Here is a 21,497-nt window from a genome sequence, read left to right on the forward strand (position 1 = left end):
GTTGTATAAAACTCGGGAAACAGTCGCAAGTGTAAAATGTTTAAGAAGCTGTGGTTTGAGCCAGCCAGAGTTTGGTTTTCTGCAAAGCTGCTCCAAAGCGACTTCAGTACTGTAACGGTTAGTTTTGCCTGTACATTTGAGTGGCTGGGTTGATGTTATGCCCAGATTGCAGAGTCCCAGAAAAACCAACAAGGAGACTAAATCCCGTATGTAAAGGCAAGAGCCTTTATTCAGGTTTGAACTTGAACTCTCTGTGTGTCTAGTGCATTGGCAGGAACAGAGAGCACTGAGCTGAGTTGCGGTGGGGTTTTTAATCATAGTAGAGGTTGACATGAGAGATTTCTGAGGTACAGGATTCCTGATTGGCTGACATTTGTCTAGGGGTGTCATGGTGAATGGGGATGGGGTTATGCTGGGTTAAGGGATACCTGGTGATCCTATCTGCAATGGTAGGACCCTTAGGCATCTCCTTTGGAATGGTAGGTACTTTACCCTCCCCTTGAATGCTGATTGGTCCATTCCTGGGTGTTCCCTGTTTGTGGTCTTTCATGGAGTCAGGTTGTTGCCTTAGGGTTAACTGAAACTTCAGGCCTATTTTTTGTTGGTCTCTGTTGAGCTTGGTTTGGCAGCAGCATAGCCAAGAGGCAGGTGTTTAACAAGCTGCCCTGGGCCCTACAGTTAAGAGATGCCTAGATGTGCTGGTTTCCAGAGATAGTGGATCAGGGAATGGAGGGCAAGGTTTGTCCAGTGGCATTTGATAGGCTGTGGATAGATGGAAGGAAGAACAGAAGAACAGGGACTCCCACAGTTGCATAGGATGATTGATGTCACTGCTGTTCTTTGGAGCATCAATGGCATGTCAGATCCACTAGCCTTTGAGTATAGGCTCACCACAGACCCTCAAGGGAGATTCTAGGCCTCAGCTAACCACAGACCCTCAAGGGAGCCTCCAGGCCTCAGGAAGCATGATTAGTACCTGTTACTCTGAGACCTCAGCTTTGATTGAGCATCTGTTGGTTTCTCCCAGCTCACAAGACTCTGCACCCTCTGATCATGTAAAATGACCTTTGAAATCCCTGCATGCATGATATATTTTTTGGTGGTGTCCTCTGGAGGTCTCCAGATAGCATGGGTAATTGTTACATCCCCATGCTCACCTCTGTGATAGCGATTCAAGCCAGAATACCAGGAGAGAAAAGTTAAGAACAAGAGACTTCAATAGTAGGAGTATGAACCAATGATGCTGTTGCTTCTATAAAGGTGATTACTCAGCTGATGAACTTGGACTAGTACGAGGTTCAAGCATGGGTGAGTTAACAGCTAATTAGCTGTCGAGGAATGCCCAGTGAATTGAGATGAAATGTGCCTCACATTAAGTGCTGATAACCATAAAACGTGGAGAGGGAGAATCGGTGTACATTCTGAAGATCATTTTAGGAGGCTGCAAACTGGGGACTCAACAGAGTGAAACAAGCTCAGGAGCAGATGTGTGCTCTTCCCCACCCCCACTGCTGCCTCCCCTGTGTTCGAGGAAACAGCTGGATATTGCAGTAGGGTTGCTGCATGAGGATCTGAGGATATCATTGTGGCATCAGGTAGGACACAGTCACCAAGGGAGTTAAGAGGAGATCTCAGACTGACTTTGACAATCCAGTGTGCTCCAGAATTCTTGTCTGGCCCTTTGAACCTCACATCATCATCCTGTTTTAGGGAGCCCACAACTCTTTGTGACTTCTGATTCATGTTCTTTTATCTCTGAGAACCTCCTGGATGTCTAACAACTGGAGATAGCTCTGTGTCTTACAGGGTCTAACATGGCAGGTGTGGAAGGTGCAGTTCAGTAGTCTGCCTCCTGAAAGTGGTCCCCCTGGATCCAACTGTATGAGACTCTGCCCCACTGTGCATGAATATGGGCTTGCAGTTCTTTAATTAGGTGGAAGCCAGGAGGAAGTGGGTGGCTGAAAGCTGTGAATTTCAGCCCATGCACTAACCTCAATTACAATCTTGTCTCCCTCCTGCTGTCCCTGGGAAAACCAATTGCATGATGAATAGGGCTCTCACCACAGGTCTTGTGCAGAAGGAGCAGGACCTTGAATGTAATCATCTTAATGCTTCTGTCTTGCACTGGCTGTGCTGCTTATTTCTCCCATGGATGCACCAATACTCAACTCTAATGAGCCACTGCAGGATTCCATGCACATCTTTAGTTAATAGGAGAGATGTCCTGTGCTTCTGACGGTCCTTTTGATGTTCTTAGGAGGCAGAACATGGTGTGGACTCTACTCGCAGCTGACACTTCTTACACAGTTAAGAACAATCCTATGCTTTCTATACACTGTCTGTTGGCCAACTGGACAACTGTGCCATCTGGCTTTGAAGGTTGTGCTTTCTGTCCTGCCATAGGCGGTTGTCATCCCCTGTATGGTGGCTTTAATGATCTCATTTGTCAGTGATCTTCAGATTTAGGGTAAAACAAAGAGAATGTCAGATTTCAGGGCTTATGATCATGGGAAATATATATTGTTTAATTTCTAAGCCTAATTCAACAGGAAGCAAAATTTATAAAATTTTCTGGCTTACATACATTGTCTATGTATAATTCTAAGCATTGCCATTGTGTGTGTGGATCCATGTAACTCTCATTGCAGCTAAGAATTTTCCCATTCCTGCAAAGATCTGTCATCCTTCTCTTGTGATTATATCCCCAAGACCCTGCCCTAACCCTTTGAAGCACTAATGAACTCTCCCCTGTGACTATGATATTTCAGAGACAGGGCATACATGGACTCAGGAAGTTCTTCATCTTCTGAGATTCACAGTGTAGGTGGACCACATCTTGCTTAAACATTTACTCGGGAAATGTACAGTTTCTGTTACAGATGTAGCTGCTATGAGCATTCTTACAGTCTCTTTCTCTCTCTCTCTCTCTGTGTGTGTGTGTGTGTGTGTGTGTGTGTGTGTGTGTGTACACATAAATTTACGTGTCTCTGAACACATAAGCATTTAGCATTTGGTAGACTATGTAGTAACTAGATGGCTCCTTTTTTTTTTTTTTTTTTTTTTTTTTTTTGGTTTTTCAAGACAGGGTTTCTCTGTGGCTTTGGAGGTTGTCCTGAAACTAGCTCTGTAGACCAGGCTGGTCTCAAGCTCACATAGATCTGTCTGCAAATGATATTCTATCAGTTAGTTTATCATTGCTCTCAGACATGGAACGATTCTTTTCTGTTAGCATTTCAATTTTATGTTCGAGTCTTTGTAATTTGCTAGTGAAAACATGGAACCGTGTTTTTCGTTAAATGTTTCAACATTATGTTCCAATTTTTCAATTCTATCTGTGGAACACATTTTTCCTGATAGTAATTCAATTTTGTGTTCCGTCTCTTTAAACCTGTTCGTCAGACCTACATTATCATTTTTAATATCCTGAATATTTTCTACCAACCCTTTCTTACTCTCCTGCAATGAATTTTGCATTTCCTGAATCCTTCGTATTAAGATTTCAAAACTATCCTGCGATGACTGTATGACCTGTATAAGTTTAGTCCTATTTTTGAGCCATTTCATTAACAAAATTATATTGATTATGAAGCTAATAATCACCATCGTGGGTAGGAAGTACCTTTCAGGTAGGTCCTCAACCCTTTCTAAAATCCCCTCCATATAAAAAACAAGAAAATTCTTAACATCCTGCATCATAATGTTAGCTGTTGACATTGTATAAAGCAGTTACGTTCGTTACCAGTGGAGTAATTCAGGCCGAAATCAACAGGCTGCCAGCAAAAGAGCACATGGCCGAAAGTCAGCAGGCCGCCAGTAAAACAGCACGTGGCCGCGAGAGAAATCTTGGAATACCACCTAACCTTACCGGCAGGTAGAAGGTGCTGGTTCTTGGCGGCAGGAATCGTGCCTTGCCGAGCGAAGTGGTGAGGAACTTAGCGAAAGGAGAGTCCACGTGTGCCTGGTAGGGCCGAGAGAAGCCGCTTTTCTGGGCGCCTGGATCCGGATTCCAATCTCGCTCCCGACACCAAATTGTTAGCTTCAATGGACGCTGTAACGATACGCAACACACAATTACTGAAAGTAAAGCTAAGTATTTAATGTAGAAATTACTCACAAGATACCAAACCCAGAGGAGCCAAGAGCGGCCGAACCGGAAGCCGAACTCCAGGAAAAGAGACCGAGACCTCCTGTATGCTGTCTTTTATACCTTCCCCCGTAACGCCCCCTAGCCATGCCCAAAAGTGGGCCTGGCTAGTGACGTAGTTCCGCCTACGTACGTGTATACGTCTTTACGTCTAGCCGTATACGTCTTTAGTTCTGCCTAAAGTGGGTGTGGTTAGCGGTGTGGTAAACCGCCCTTTTATTACCTCATCTGTATGCGCCTCTAATAAGTCACATGTTTAATGGCGGCATCAGACTTCCTCCTACAGTCTGCCTCTGCCTCCCAAGTGCTGGGATTACAGGCAGAGGCACCACCACCCAACGGCTCCTTTCTTTCTAAAGCAGCTTTTCCATGTACCTTTCTCTGTCTGTAGACAAGGAGTTGTTTCTCACCATGTTCCATATTAGCCATTGTGATGGGTATGGACCAATTTTGTGTCTCACTGTGTTTTAATTTGCATCCTTCTAGTGGCTAATGTTCAAATCTCTGTTTTGCTTGTGGTCTGCTTTCTAATTGGATTATTGAGGGTTCTATTTTAAAGTTAATTTTTTCATATTCCAGATGTGAGTCTTTTGTTGTGTGTGTGTGTGTGTGTGTGTGTGTGTGTGTGTGTGTGTGATGTTGTGGCTTATCTTTCCATTCTTAGCAGACTCTTTCATGGAATAAAAGTATGTTGTGTTTGATTTTAGTAAAGTCTGGTTATATCAAATGTTGCAGGACTATGTTTTTGGTGTCTTTGCCTAACTTTAAGCCCCCAAATATTCACACCTAAGTTTATTCCCCCTCTGAAAAAAAAACCTTTATAGATAAAAGTTTGACATTTAAGTCTGCTGTCCATAATGTTATTACATAATGAGTGCAGTTTCCAGCAATGTTTATCTTTTTACTCATGGGTTGCAGTAGCTCCATAAAACAAAAATCTGCACCTCTTCTATAAAGTGCTTCACACTTCTGCAGAAATCAGCCGATCATGGCTGCTGTCTCTATTCCTGGATTTTCAGTTCAGCTAGTTCTGTCAATGTCTGTGACTTTCCTGCCACTAATGAATGCTACAGTGTCGTTTGCTTTAGTTCCTCAGTAAAACTTAGTATCATGTGATGACTAGTCTTGGTTGTCAATTTGACTTTGTCTGGGATTAACTAAAACCCAAAGGACTGGGCACATCTGTGAAGAATACTTTCTTAATACAGTGGTTTGAATTGGGAAGACCCCCACTTCTATTCTGGATCTTTGAAGTAGGAAGACAAACGTTTAATCTAGATATTTGAGGTGGGAAGATCTGCCTTTAATCTGAACAGAGCCTTCTGCTGGCAACCTGTATAAAAGACATGGGAGAAGGAACTTCTCTCTCTCTCTCTCTCTCTCTCTCTCTCTCTCTCTCTCTCTCTCTCTCTCTCTCTCTCTCCTCCCTCCCTCCCTCCCTCCCTCCCTCCCTCCCTCTCCTTGCCTTCACTCTCACTTTCAAGTCCATTCCTTCACTAGCATTAGAGCCCACTTCCTAGGGATTCCAGCATATACAGAAGACCAGCTAAGACATCCAGCCTTCCATTTATAGGCAGCCACTGTTGGACTATTCCACAGCCAGTAAGGCATTCTAATAAATTATATCTGTGTCTGTGTATGTAAATATATGTGCATATGTATATACACAGAGAGAGGGTCATTCTGTAAGTTCTGTTCTTTGAGAACCCTGACTAATATATACCTGAAATGTCTCTCCCCATTTCATTCTAAATTTTCAGATATTGTAATTCTCTAATCTCTCTATATAAACTCCTAAAAGTGTCCAAAAGCAAATCTTGCCGGCATTTTGACAGAAACCTTGTGAAAATTTACACATCATTTTGAGGGGCGTTCTCATTCTCACTGTGTTGTCTTCCCATCTGCGGTCATGGTAGTTATTTATTTCACCAGCACCTTGTGCCCAGGCTTTCTCCATTGTGTTAGGTGTGTTTATGGAAGCTTCTTGGGGCACAGCCACAAAGGAGCAGTGTTTTCTGTGTCTTACTTGTATTGCTTTCACAGAGGCACACATTTTTCATGCTGCTGTTGTATCTTCTGATTTTAATGCTTCCTCAAGTTCTAAGAGGATTTTATTTTTGTTTTAGAATGGCGATTCCAGTAACAGGAACAGTGTTGTATCTTTCTCCATGCCTTTTGTTTTCTTTGCTTCCCTGGCTGGTACCTTCAGTATTATATCCAAAAAGGTGTCAAAACAGCGTCTTGTTCCAGGTCATAGGAGCCATGTGTTCAGTCTTGCACCATTAAGTAGAGTGCTAGCTGTAGCATTTTGCTCTTCATTAAGCCAAGACGGGCTCCCTCTATTTTAGTTTCCTGAACATTTTTTACAGATGCATATTGAAAGCTGTCACTTATATTTCCTCTGTGAGTTGATATGATGGTATTCTTCCCCCTTTGTTAGCTTGTTAATACAGCAGATTTTGTTGATAAAATTAAATCATGGAGCCAGTTGCCTTACTCATTGGACAAACCATACCTGTCTTGTGTGCTTCCTCTTCATTGCTACTGAGTTGTGTGTACTGATCTTCTGTTAGAATTTTTATCTGATTGCATGAGGAAAGGTAGATGCTTTAGTTTTGGGTTTTGTTTTATTTTCTTCTTTCTGTACAGTCTTTGTGTGGTTTGGTTGCCAGAATAATACTGGCCTCTTAAAATGCATTGAATTGGTAATTGGAGTCCCTTCCTCTTTTTGTTTTCTAGAAGAGAGTAGAATTTCTACCAACTGTTCTTTAATATTTGAAAGAATTCTCCTGGGCAACCACCAGAATCTAAATATTTGGTTTTGGATATTTTTAAAGGATCAACTGGGCTTTGTTTGATTGCTTTAGAGCTTACCTATATCCATTGGCTGAGTTTGGAAGATCTATGGTTTTGAAGGAATAAATGTGTTTTCTGTTATGTTGTTAATGTGTGGGGAGGTTTGGAGTCCCATGCTCCCACCGTGACATCCTTTTGATGTCTAGTCTGTAGGTCCACCCAGAATGATGTCTGGGTTTGTCAACTAGCTGATCTTTCCAGGAAGCTGATTTCTGTCTAGTTGGTTTTCACTATCTTCTTCCCAGTTGCAAGGATTTTGTAAGGATTTGTGCTCATCACTTCCCCTTCCTTCTTGTTCCCTGGCTTCTCTTCTGGAGTCTTGATGTGTGAACAGAGAGTGTGGCTTTCAAACTGTGTCTTTCCTAATGGGAACATTGACTTTAGTGATATTCTTCTCACTACTTTCCCAGATCACATACACTGATTTTTCCACCAGTGTATGTTCCCAAGTGCATGCTCATGCATGTGGAGGTTAGAGAATAAACTTCGGTGTCATCATTTAGGTCCTCCTGCCCAATGCACCCCATGGTATCTTGCTGGCCACTGTCTCCCCAGCAATGGGATTCTAAGCTTGTGACATCATGTCTAACTTTTGTTATTGTTGTTGTTGTTGTTTAACACAAGTCCTGTTGATCAAAATTGAGTCCTCATGCTTGAGTAGCAAGCACTTCCCCAGTTGAGCTCTCTCCCTAGTTCCCATTGTGAGCCATTTTAGTTTCATTCAATTCTTTGTGGGGTTGTTTAGGAGTTTCCCAGCTGATTTCTCTTTGGGTCATAGAATAGAAAATGGTATTTCATTTCTTTGTGTGTGAAAACTTGTGTGGGTGTAGTAACCCAATTTCAGGGGGCAGAGGGCTTCTTTCCAGACTGTCGCACTTGCTGTGCGGCCTGCATCCGAGAATGTAGCGAGGTGGTCGGGATAGATGACACAGAGACCGGTCGGTTGCTTTAAGAAAACTTTATCTTCCCAAGTCAGCTTAGGAGGAGACCCCAGTCCGCTTAGCAGAGCTCTCAGGAGAAGTCCCAGGAGAAGTCTCTGGCGAAATCTCTGGAGAAGTCTCCCCAAGAAAAAGGGCTTCCCTTTTTAAGGACTTTTGCCATCCATTTACATACCATTCTTTCCACTTCTCACCCTCCTGGCTGGTGGTTTAATCTCCGGCCCCAGAATCGGGGAGACACCACAGGGGGCAGGAAGAGGCATCTAGCCATAGGAGGTGTGGAAGGCATGGTATTTCAGTGAGCCAGCCCTTATCTGAGCCCTATCAAGCTTTAAAGCACTGAATTGTTTTCAGTAAACATTACATAGATGCCTGCTCCCAGGCCGAAGGGGAAGTGGGTTTCTGCTCAAGGTCTGGTGTCCCCACAATTCACCCCTTTTTATTTTTAAATGAGGCACTCCTGTCTTAGGTCAAGTAGGGTCACCCTCCCTGGCCCGTCTTTGGGGGACCTTGAACCCCTGTTAGGTGGGAGTGGGTCTTCCCCACAAGTTGCCCGTCATTGAAGTAGCCCCACCCTTAAAATCATTTGTAATAAGGCTTTATGGCTATCGGGATTGCCATGGGCTAAGGCACTTTGAACTCAGCATGAAGCCAGAATGCCTACTGCCACTGTTACCATTCCTAGGACCCCCACTGACATAGCACCTCTCTGTCACCTGCCCATCCCCCGATCTGGGCCTTAGCATTCTACCACCAGCCTTTCTTTGCTACAAGGGTGATTTATAGTTACAATTTGACGGTCAAAACAGTGATAAAGTTTACAATTATTTTAAGATCTACTTAGGAAAGCATTAGAGAGTGCGCTTGCACAGATACATTAGGTACAATCATTGATGTTACACATGTAGCATTATAAAAAATATGAACAAGAGGCTTGTTGCACTATTTACAGGGTACCAATTTGTTCCTGTGGTGATGTAGTCTGTTGATTTAATGTCAGTAGTATCAGCCGAACATGCAACCCGAGTCAAAGTCTTTTGTCGCACCAGGACAAACCACATTTCTCCAGAAAAACACACTGTGATTCCAGAAACAGGAACTACCGAGTCTGATATTTCAAGTGACCATGTCCTGTTCAAATACTGAAAAAAGGCTTTTGCCATTCATCACAGTCCATACCAATGTCTAAATGTTAAATGGGTCCTTTTTCCCCCAAAGGGAAAAGCTGGCAAAATGAATTCTGTTGTTTTAAGGTGTATCAAAGGCTAGCTGCTAATCTTCCAGTTTTGTTGGCTTTGGGATGAAAACTCACGGGTCCAGGAGGTTGATGTAGCAAGCCTGATGAGAAACTGGAAATCTCGAACTGACTGTTTTATTTCTTTCTCGGGCTGTAGATTTGATGACATCAAGGGTCAGGAACACTGATTTAGGAGATCTCGAACTGGCTTGAGCAGGCTCCCACGGTCTCAGGTCCAGTTTTTTCTGCTCCATGCATCTCACCAGATGTTGTGACCGCTACTGAAGCTTTATTCTTTTCCTGTAAGAAAACACAAACATGCCCTCGACCCCAAATTAGGGTCTTCTCTACTGTCTAGTGTATGGATGTTTCCATTTGGCCTGAGTAATAGTTATTTAACTTTCATTATGTCAGAATCTGTCTGAAGCAGATTCCTCACTGGCATTTATATTTTATAAATATTTAAATGAGGAGTGGATTATTTAATGAATCATGTGGAGACTGGGGACATTACTCCCTTTTATTTTTAAATTTTGTTTGAACTGTTGAAGTTGGACCATAACAGTAGAAGGATTTGTCTACCCTCCTTAGTCAACTATCTAGGTGAATTGGGATCACTATTTAAAGTATTAGTAGATGTCCTTTAAAAGGGACATAACCATTAAGTACCTTTGAGAATCATTTAAGGATTGTAAACTATACTATGTCCCAAATAGTCCTTTTTTTTTTTTTTTCTAACCTGTAGCTCTCACTAGCTGACAAGGCCTCATTTGCATCTGAGCTGACAAGGCCTAATTTGCATCTACACAGACACCTTTGGGGGTGGGGGCCTGCCAAAGCAGCAGGACAGTTCCCTGAAAAAACCTCTCTTTCTCTCTCTCTCTCTCTCTCTCTCTCTGACTGGCTCTGAGGGCTTAACTTGAATTTTTTTGTTAAAATATTAACCGACTGACTGGATGTTTCTTTTGGCTATATCTAAATCGATTTAGGTAGTTTTTAACTGTTTGAAGGGGTTTAAGTATCCCTTTAATCATATCCAAGGCAATTAGAACAGTTGCTTTTGTCAACATTCACGCATTTACATTTTACACTTCATACATACTGACGTGGCCACGTCCATACACACAGACCATGCATACATATCTCTCCTTGCCTAGGTTATGATTAGTTTGTTGAACTGAAACTTCTTTAACAGAACAACTCCAGTCAATCTTTGAATTAAAACAAAAGGTTGAAAAAGTCCTGTATGTCCCTCATCATTTCTTCATTAGAGAAGTTTTGAGCTACACTTAGGGGCTACAGCCATACCCACTCCTTGTAATTCTGTAGATGCAAAGTGGAAAGGCCAGGCTTTTGCCAAAAGTTTTTAGAGATGACTCACAAAATTCAATAACCTACCCTATATAAATGTAACCAAACATTTTTATTTTATATACCTTTGCCTTTTTCTTTACTGAATGCTAATACCTCATTTATTAACTGTTACCAGTTTTTTAAATTTACCCATCTTTAATCTATCCTCCCATTGAGGATGATCCTCCAATCTACCCTCCAACTGAGGGCAACTTCTTATCTTAGGTTCCCTTTTTTTCCTGACCTTTGTTAGGTGAGGGCCTAGACATTTAATCTAATCCACCCTTCAACTGAGGGTGATCTCTTAGGTTTCCTTTTTTTCCTGACCTTTTTTAGGCAAGGGCCTAGAGATTTAACCCAATACCCCCTCCAACTGAGGGCAATCTCTCAGCGTCCCCTTACTTTCCTGACCAATCAGGCGAAGGCCTGGAGATTTCATCCGGTACCCCTAGCTTGGTACCCCCTTTTTAATACATACTTACTTATAGCCTTACTTGTTGGCCAGTCTTTTAAATCTCTCAGTTTTCCTTTACTTTCCTGACCTCAGTGGATCAGGTGAAAGACTGGAGATTTCTTATTTTACCCTCCTTTTTTTTTTTTTTTTTTTTTTTTTTTTTGACTGGGTTTCTCTCTATCCTTTTGGAGGCTGTCCTGGAACTTGCTCTATATACAAGGATAGCCTCCATCCTACCTACCTCTGTCTCTCGAGTGTTGGGATTAAAGGCATATGCCACCAACACCCGACTCTAAAGATCATAGCGAACATCCTTCCAATCTGGGACATTTAAGTCTCCCCCAGTAATGAACCATGGACTCGCACGTTCAATCCATTTTAAAAAGCCTTCCAAGGTTTTAGGCTTTACTGTAGTCCCATGTCCTTCAAGTAACTTTTTAACTTGATACTGTAATTTAAGCTTCCCAGAACTATTCCCCATGGTTTCTTTTCTTTTTTCCCCAATCTGTCCCCGGCCAGAAAAAGAGATGAACCGGCTCACTTACCTCGCTTTCATGATCTCGGTGGGACCTCCAATTGTCGCACCTGCTGTGCGGCCTGCATCCGAGAATGTAGCGAGGTGGTCGGGATAGATGACACAGAGACCGGTCGGTTGCTTTAAGAAAACTTTATCTTCCCAAGTCAGCTTAGGAGGAGACCCCAGTCCGCTTAGCAGAGCTCTCAGGAGAAGTCCCAGGAGAAGTCTCTGGCGAAATCTCTGGAGAAGTCTCCCCAAGAAAAAGGGCTTCCCTTTTTAAGGACTTTTGCCATCCATTTACATACCATTCTTTCCACTTCTCACCCTCCTGGCTGGTGGTTTAATCTCCGGCCCCAGAATCGGGGAGACACCACAGGGGGCAGGAAGAGGCATCTAGCCATAGGAGGTGTGGAAGGCATGGTATTTCAGTGAGCCAGCCCTTATCTGAGCCCTATCAAGCTTTAAAGCACTGAATTGTTTTCAGTAAACATTACATAGATGCCTGCTCCCAGGCCGAAGGGGAAGTGGGTTTCTGCTCAAGGTCTGGTGTCCCCACACCAGACCGCTTGCTAGTCTGCCCAGTCTGTGCTTGGAAGGAGGAGTGTGGATCCAGGAAACTAATTAGACAAAAGACAAGAAATAGAGTTGGGAGGGCATTCGGTGAATACTGAACTGCTCAGGTTTGTTGTTCAAAGTCTTTTGACACCCCATCAAAAGAGGGGGAGAAGGCAAAAGACATTTTTACCAAGATACAAAGAAGAAGCAAAAGTATTTACCTTCTCAATACCCAAAACATCAAGTAACTATCTCCTAAGTTAAGTATTCCCTTGTTTAGGCAGGACATGCAGCGACCACACATCCTGTTGCATTTACATCTAAGGCCAGACATCCTTATTGTTTCACCTTGGAAGAGCAAGGGCAGGCAAAATCTCTCTGACCATAAGTCAAAATGGAATGGAGTCACTGTGAACAGATATCACACTTGATGTTTCACTTTTTTAAAAAAATTACTGAGGTCTGTCTTGTAGCTCGTGGTATGACTGTCCTGTTCAGTGCTTAAAGGTGTTGGTGGTAATAATAATAATAATAATTATAATAGAATAAAATAAAATGTAATTTTCCTTGTTGTTGGTAGTCAGTTTTGAAATTCAAATTAAATCCCTTTGGTGGGTAGTTGGCAGTGTCCCTGTGCATCCTCCAATGCCTTCCTGGAGTGGTTGTCTCAACATCTCATATTAAGAGAAGTGTTGAAGCCTGCCAACATAGTGTAGTAAACAGTGTCCTTGTTTGGAAACACAGTTTTTATTGCTGTGTCTTCTTGATGGATTGAGCTTTTATCACTAGATGAATTTACATCTGTTTCTCATACTTTTCTACACTCTAAGGTCTACTTTGCCTGATGGTCCTGTAGTCATTTTTGCTTTATATGTATTTCATTCCACTGTTTCATCTTCCCTGCCTTTCAGTAGGTTACCCTAAACAGCTTTGGGGAAAAAATGAGAATTTGCTAACGTAATATTTTGAGAATATCTGATTACCTGTGCTGTGGTGGTTTTGGGTATTACCTGTTACATATAGATCAAATTTTGTGTGTATAATGGTATTTTTTTTTACTGGTTCAAAAATAAGAATGTTAACATCTTCTTTATTTTCTGTTTTCAAGAACTTCCTTGGGGCATTTCCCCCAAAGTGATTTTCCTGGTTATTAGTCTCAGCATTTTTTTCATTATTTCTGAACAGTGTCTTCAGGGACAGAGTCCTGTGCTGACAGTCATGCGATGTAGGCACTTGAGGCACATGTGCACCTGCTTGTGGTCTCTGATCAAGTCTAGCATTTTGTTGTTTTCTCCTTCTGTGCTCTACTTGCTGCTGCTTTAAGAGTCCCATTTAATTCTGTTTTCAGGTGTTTGATCATAATGAGTGCTGTCCTGGTTTTCTTTGGGTTCAACATAGGTTTTACTCAGCCTCTTAACTCTATAGATTTATATTTTTTGCTTAATTTGGGAAACTTTTTAGCCATTGCTTTTTCAAATAATTTTCACTCTCGTTCTTTTGCATCCTTTTGTTTCTGATACCGACTGGACACAAGCACTACTAGGTCTTCTGTTACCATCTTTCATGACCTGAAAGCTTTGATTTCATTGTTAAGGCATTTTCTCTTTGACCTTACAGTTCAGATTGGATAATGTCCATCCACCTTCCAGACACACGTTCTTTCTGTGGTGCTCTCTGCTCTGCTACGGAGCCCTGCCGGTGTGTTTCTAACCCCGGTTACTCAAATTTTCAGTTCCAATTTTCCACTTAACTTCTCTTTTATCTACTACATTCCATGTGAGAATTTTTCAGGAACATTCCTAATTGTTCTCTGGTACATTAGTGTGGGAGTGATTTTAAAAGCAAGTCAGAGAATTCTAGAATTATAAAATGTGCCATCTCAGCCTCAGCATACACCACATTTTTTCTTAGAGTTAAGAATAGATTAGATTTTTATATGGCTGATGATTTTTTAATGGAATAAGAGAAAGTTTATTCAAACATGAGCAACCATGGATCAGAAGAATCTTGGATAGATGGTTACATGACTGACATGTTCCACTGTAGAAGTAGTTACATGAGCTTTTTATAATCAGAAAATGAAAGTGGTAAGTCAGGGCATTTACACATTAGTAGTGACATCACATAGATGGATTACTGTGAAGTAGGTAATTCTATACTGTAGGTCCAGATCTTGTGTGGTGACATTCTTAACATTTGAGGTGGTAGACATTTGTAGAATTTAATTTGTTCCAAAGGTTTTGTCCAGGAAACAAATGGGTGTTATATCCTAGACACTTTGGTCGTTACTTGGTGAGACCCTAAGTGGAGGAAGGAGGTTATCACCTCTTCCTGTCAGGTAGAGGTCATGCCTGGGCTTCTTAGGCAGCTCCCACTAATACTGTGAAAACAAAGGCTCTTGTTACTACTGCAGGAGGGTCAGAGAAGGACGTCCCAGTTCCGTGAGTGTCCTCCACTGACCCTGCGATCGAAGCTTGTTATTGCTGGGCTAAAACTAAGCTCTGCACCAGAACTTGGCCTTTCCTAGCACCATTTTAGCCACCTATAGGAAAGATGTCTGTTTTTCTTCTGATAAAAAATCAAAGCACACAAGATCTTTGCTGGACCTGTAGTGAAGGGACTTGGTGTTTGCGTTAGGGGAGAGTGGTAAGCTAATGTCTATATGTTATTTTCCTAGAGAGAATGAGAATACATTAGCCTTGTGTCACTCTTCTTGGCATGGAGTGCTGTCTGTCACTCTTCTGGCTTCTCTGCACCTTCATAGTCAAGGTTTTATGTGTTATGTGCAGTTATTTGTCCCACTTAGGACTAATGACGTGTAGGGCATACAGGCTGCCACAAGAAGATGTCACAGCCTTTGTGTCTTTACACAGCGAATTTTTTTTTCTTCAGAGTCCTGAAAAATGCTGGGAAGTCCAAGATCAAGTTTGTTGGGTTACATAGTGAGAGCCTTCTCTGCTATACAGGCAACCCCTCCATCATGGTATCCATAGAAGAGGAGTGGAGTCGGAAAGGGGAGGTGGGAATGCTTGCACTTCCTGCGCACTCACAGAAGAGCAGATGGGGACTTGGGCTGGAACCAGCTTTGTTCTCTCCCTGTTTTATATGACTATCAATCCTGCCAATTAGATGACTTCTTCTAACCTGAACAGCTGTCACCATTTGAACCTTACAGCTCCCTTAGACTTTTCTTTGTGTTGTCACAGGGCTACTATTTTTCTGAAAGCATGTACTTAGTTTATTTGAAATTTATTCAGGTGAGCATTGGTCAGTCCCTTTAAAAAATATTCTGGACCAGATGTGGTGACTCACAGCTCCAATCCATACACCCAAATGAGAGCGCAGTGATAGGCTAGTGTAGGCTGTTTAACAAGACGCTGTCTCAAAACAACAACGAATTACACACCAGTTACTTTCCAGTCAGTCACTAGCAAACCTCAGCATGAATTTTGTGCCCCTAATTGTTCAGGAAGATCTTAATTTTCATAGCTACCAGGTCAGCCTGCAAGACAGACTGGTCTAGGGCCACAGTGATGCTTGCAGGTAAATTTCACAGTAATGAGTCTTAGCATACATAAATAACATTGATTGTAATATTTTCTTTTTAACTGGCCAGATTATCCTCCTCTTTGTCCATGGACTTAAAGCTGATAGAGCATACTGGATCATATGATTTGGGAATTGAAAATTATTATTATTTTTTGTATCTCATGAACTCCTTCTCATGGACTGTGGGATAAGTGGAACTGTGTGTTACAAGGAGTGTGAAAGCTATGCGCAGGCTAGTGAGGTTAAGCCCAGCTCTTCCTCCCATACTCTGTCCTGGTTAATTCAGTCAACAGTTGCAGGTTACAAAGCTTCTACCCACCTAGGCAGAGGACAGCTTGTGCATCCTGTCTCACAGCTGATGATGTGTGTGGAACCCAGGAGGCTGAGATCATCCAAAGCCTGATCACTAGGAAGTGCGGATGGGAGAATTCCCATCTATACAAAAGAAGATGGAAAGAAAGCTCGATTGTTTTAGGCTGTGCTGGAAGAGGGCTGTCTTTCTGAATTCTCAGTGGAAATGTGGTGCACCATTAACATCACACAGGAAAACCTCAGTCTGCTTACATTAGCATCACCAGTGTTGGGATCTGAGGGGATCTGAAGAAGCTGGAGAGCAGTCCTTCAGGCAGCACATGGGATCCCCACAGAATGGCCACAAGTCTAACCTTGCAGAAATTCAGTATTAATCCCAGTGTGACAGCCAGGAAGCTTCATGTATGTGCCTGTGCCGACATGGTGGCACTTGAGTCATGAGCTTTTCCAACTAAGAAATGACTCAAGCTGTTGTGATGCTCAGTGTGACACTCGGTGCCTGTGCTGAGAAGCTTAAAGGAGCCACAGGCTTCACTCATTCCTCTCCTTTCTGGCTTACTCCCCACCAGGACTGTGTCTGTATCTGTTAAGTTTAACCTTCTTACTTTTATCACATTTTTAATATGTGTATGTGTAGGGTGCACATGTGCACATTCATGTGCAAACATATCGACACATGTGGCCGTCTTAGGACCACTTGATGGTCCCTCCTTCTACCATGTGGGCTTCCAAGATAAAACTCAAGTTTTCACATTTGGTGGAGAGTTAGCTTTACTGTCTGAGCCACCTTGATGGCTCCATAGCCTCCTTGTATGTTAAAAAAGTTACACAGAAAGGCACTGGGATTAAGACCATTTTAAAACTGCTGAAAACGAACTCATTAAGTTATAATTACAAAATAAAGAGTCCGCTCACTTTGAGTAAGCATTTACAAACACACTAAAAGGGACACAATTAAACACAATTAAGAGTTGGAAACACAAGAAAAGAGCTACATAGCATTTAAGAAACAAGAAGCAAGTAAAGATTAGTAGAAATGAGAAGTAGTCATCAGATTAGGAAACTCAGGGTAGGCCTGGGATGCCAGGTGAGATGCACGTGACAGGGCAGAAGCAATTTCCTGTCTGGTCAGAGGGAAATAGGAGAATGGTAAGCAGCAATTGCAATAATGTGACGTCTGCACTCCTGTTATCTCTGCCCCAGGTCCTCATACATGCTGCCTATGGATAAGTAGTTCTTGAGAGAAGGCACCGCTAATTTTAGATTAGTTAAACTATGGGTTGAAAACGTACACAGTATGTCCAAGGTCACAATAAAACCATTTGAGAGGCTGAGTTTTTATCAAGAGAGACTAGGCTCCTAACTGCCTGCCTAATGAGCAGGTGTTTCCTGGCTAGCACTGTGGAAAGCATAACAGAAAAAAGGAAGGAACAGCATTAAGAATGTCTTTAGAAAATGGGGTGGGGGGGAGGTCCGACTTTCATACTGACAAAAAAGTGAACATGTTTCAGAATGTATTGACTCACATGGGGCAAGGCAGATGTTTTGGACTGTTTAATGGAAAAGCTAAACCAGTACAAGCTTACAAGGCATAAAAAGATTTGGAAATTTGAACACTCAAATTGTTTATCTACAATGGGCAGGACGTCAAAGCTCTACCAATTAAGCCATCACCAGAAAGCTCAGTTTCCGTCAATTGCCTGTAATCTACAAACAGCTGCAAAACAGTTCAGGGTGGAAGCAGCTAACATGGGGTGTGTGGTGTGGGGGAGGGGAGCTTCCCACTGAAACAGTGCTTTCCGAACAGAAGGCATGCTTCACGAGAATTGCTGGGAAACATAAATCCTTGGGTTCAGGAGATGGGAGTCTGAGGAGAAATGTGTAATATGAAAGGAATCAAAGAGATGCTGAGCAAATAAAGCAGCAGAATGATGAAGTCCAAGGAGGCTCTGGGACAGGAAGGAGAAAAAGATAACCAAAAGAGGGAGGGATGGCAATTAGGCATACTCAGGGTGTTGTAAAGGCCGCAGTAGGCACCCCAAACTGTCATAATACTTTTAAACTTTAAAATAAAATAATTGCCAAACTAGAATTCTTTTCCAAGCTAAACCATGCTTATGCTGAGGGTAAAATCAGCAATATCTTCAGGGAAACAAAGACTGAAGAAATTGGCCAGGCAGATGCACAATGGCATAAAAGACATGAACGAAAGATAGATTTAGGAGTGAAGTAGGAGAAAAGCCAGCAAAGTAAGTAAGTAGTTTACAAATTCAAGATTAGATTAATATAAGCAACTTTGAATGTATAAGATAATAGAGGAAAATCTGTATTAAAAATAAAGGGTAGAAGAGTAGCTCAGAGACAGAATGTCTGCTTAGTATGTTCAAGGCCACCAGCAGCCAAAAAAGCAGATGTGGAATTAAATATTGGAAAAGAGTGGTGTGAGGGGCAGTGTTTATATAGTGCATGGAGTAAAATTCTCATTTAGCCTCCCAAGAAGACCGTAGAGATACCAGCTTAAGTAGAATACACAGTTTAAATATGATTGAGAACTACCAGAAGAAGCAGAGGAGTTGTATATTTATCTACCAGACAGGTAGTAAGAGGGAAAGGAACAGGAAAATGCAAGGCGCTAGAGAAAGAAATTACAGTGAGTGAGTAAAGAAGTAATTCATAACCTTGGATAGTAGAAACAGCCCATCGAAGCTAAGTAGTTAAACTACGAGGATTAGTCAGTTGTTTAAAACATAAAACTAACAACAATAATAAAAACGAACCCAGAAATCTCTCAGTAAACACTAAAGAAAAATCACTAAAGAAGAGAAGTCTATAAGCTAATAGTAAGAACTAAACCATGTGCCTGCAGGAGGTGAAAGCAAAAGCAGAAAAGGTGAACTATAAAAAGCAAGTGTCCAAAGAAGTACAGACCCCAGTAGACAATGTAGAAGCATTAATAATTTTGTTTCCCATGGAAATATGTATCTTCCAGTGCTTACAATAGAAGTGATTTAGAGGGAAAATTCATGCCTTAAAACCAACCTCAAGAAGGTATTGACAGTCTTAAGAGAAAAAGAAGGATTAATAAAGACTAGAAATTCATTAAATCAGAAAATAGAATAGACATCCATAATACTGGTTTTGAAAAGAAGTAATAGACACACCTTGGGGAATAATTTCAAAAGGAAAAGGTGTTGCATGTGTTTACTGACTTCAGAGTTTGTTGCTATAGACAGACATGTAAAACCTACTGGCAACATTGTAGATACATTTGTGCCAATAGAGTTAGAAATTTAAAGAATATAAACTTGTGAAGGTAGAAATATGAATCAAAAGTCATGTTGACTTTTAAATGTATATAAAGAATTTGTTTATTTTATGCTGCCTTGAACTGAATCCATGGCCTTCAAAGTTTAACATGTAAGCTATATCCCCAGCCCTATATTTTATTTTTAGGGCAATTTTACAATTGTAACTTCCCCCACCCATCACACGAATAGCACCCACCTCATATCATTCACCCACCAGTGTAATCCCTTTGTTATAATTGATGGGCTTAGGTTGACATCATTTAGAGTCTATAGTACACATTACTGTTCACTCTTGGAGTTGTACATTCTATGCATTCAAATAAATAACCAATGGCACCTTTCTACTGTTATCCTACAGAGTACATTTAAGATAGAAGAGGGTGTGGGACCCACTTTTCACTGGGGTACTAGGTAAATGAAGTTTTGCAAAGCACTATTGGAATCTGTTAAAAATCAGTGCTAGTGTTACTGTGTTCTTTGTGTTCATACTGTAATCAGTCCTGCTGTTCATTTTCCTGTAATTAATCACAAATGTTGAGAACAAAGGTATTTTGACACCCTAAGTGGCACCTGTCTGACTTTACCAGCTGTCTTGAGTAAAAGTACTGAACTATTCCTTTAACGGTCTGCTAGGCTCGGCTTATGCCATCATCAGCTGTCTCGGTGGACTCCCTGAGATAACTGTGTGACGGTTGTGGCTGGTTCTTCAGGGCAGCCAGGGCTATTGGAAATGGTTTGTTCCAGACTTTTTACTATAATCAACTTTGATGAGCTCTAGGTTACTCTATTCCACCTTGGCCAGGGAGGACAAAATGGGGAGCACCTCCCCTAAGATAGAGTGGTGTGATTAGTACTAACTTAAGTTTGTGATTGTCCCAAAACACGTGTGTCAGTGACTGTGGCAAGATGATGATTAGCCCAAACAAGTGCCTGTGATTTGTTCAAATACGCCTGCTACCTAAGCAGGCTTCTCAGGATAGAGGGAAGTAACTGCACTCATCTGCCCTGGCTCTGGTGGTGATGTAGCTTTAGGTACAATAAAAGGGTTTTGTTTGAATTGCCTTCTGTATACTCTCAAGGGTACCGGCTGAGCTGGCAATTCGAAGAAAGTAGCAGCAGAGCCAGCAGAGGGTGGCTGCGACTGCATGGCCGCATAAGCTGCAGTAGAACAGTGTTGGCCAGGCTGCAGCTGACCCAGACTGAAACATGGCCTTGTCTGGCAGTGGGTTGTCAACAGTCTGTCTTGTCTGAGCATCCCAGGCCTTAGTCTTCCAGACTTTTCTTCATGGTGCCTTCACTTCTGACCATTGGTGGATTACCCCGTCTCTCACCCTGGCTTCCAAGTGCTTTCTCTGAGAAGGAAGACATTCAAGTTTTCTTAGCAATGGCCATTGGGGTATAAAAGATTTCTGATAGTGGAAGCAACAGCAGAACAGTTCAACAGTGTCCCATACAGGAAGAAGAACGGAACAAAAAGAGGGTTGAATGAGTGGAAGTGGAGGGCTGAGACTAAAGGAGAAAAGGCTGTAAAGAGCCATAGGTAGTCAAGAGTTGCAGAACATTACCAAATCTTGAATTCCATGGTCTCAGAACTCTAACACTGGCTACATTCTAAGGGCCTCATATACAAGCCCTACAGAGACTCTAATATTTGAACCCTAAACCTGCTGACTGGCAACATAAATGCCTTTTGTGTCTGACCTGTTCATCCTCTCCCTTAAACCCCTTACCCTTTCTCAAAAGTCAAAGTTGGACCCATACAGCATGTAATCTTTTCAAATGGCTTCTTTCCCTTAGCAACATGCATCTTTGATATATCCTTATCCTCTCATGGTTTGCCATTTAATTTCATTTTGCCACCGAATGACCTTCCATGGTCTAGATTCCCACAGTTTTCCCACTTGCCTACTGAACAGCATATCCATCCCTCCAACAGTTGAGTGGATTTATATGTAAAGTTTTCCACTCCTTCGGGTAAACTCCAGAAGTCACTTGTTAGATTTATTGATAAAAGTATGTTTTGTTGGGTAAGAAACTGACAAACTCTTCCAAAGCAGCTTGCTGTTCTGTGTTCCCAGCACAAAAAAATCGGGGGAGGGAGGTCTTTTCTATTCCACAGCCTTACCAACATTTACTGTTGTCATCCTGGATATTGGCCATTCTGATAGGTATGTGTCTGGTTTAATTTGTGTTTCCCAGATTCTACTCATTGTTATTTTTCTCTTTGGTAATATGCCTGTTGAACTTCCTAGCCCATCCTTTTCAATGGAGTTG

General features: G+C 41.9%; 1 protein-coding gene across 5 annotated transcripts in view; it reads left to right on the plus strand.

Annotated features, from left to right (window-relative positions):
* Chrna7 (cholinergic receptor nicotinic alpha 7 subunit) overlaps nt 1-21,497 on the plus strand; it is a 133,064-nt gene that overhangs the window by 84,603 nt on the left and 26,964 nt on the right. The gene's annotated exons all lie outside the window — the stretch shown is intronic.

This window comes from Mesocricetus auratus, unplaced genomic scaffold, assembly GCF_017639785.1.
Source record: "Mesocricetus auratus isolate SY011 unplaced genomic scaffold, BCM_Maur_2.0 Super-Scaffold_4256, whole genome shotgun sequence".
NCBI classification, from domain to species: domain Eukaryota; kingdom Metazoa; phylum Chordata; class Mammalia; order Rodentia; family Cricetidae; genus Mesocricetus; species Mesocricetus auratus.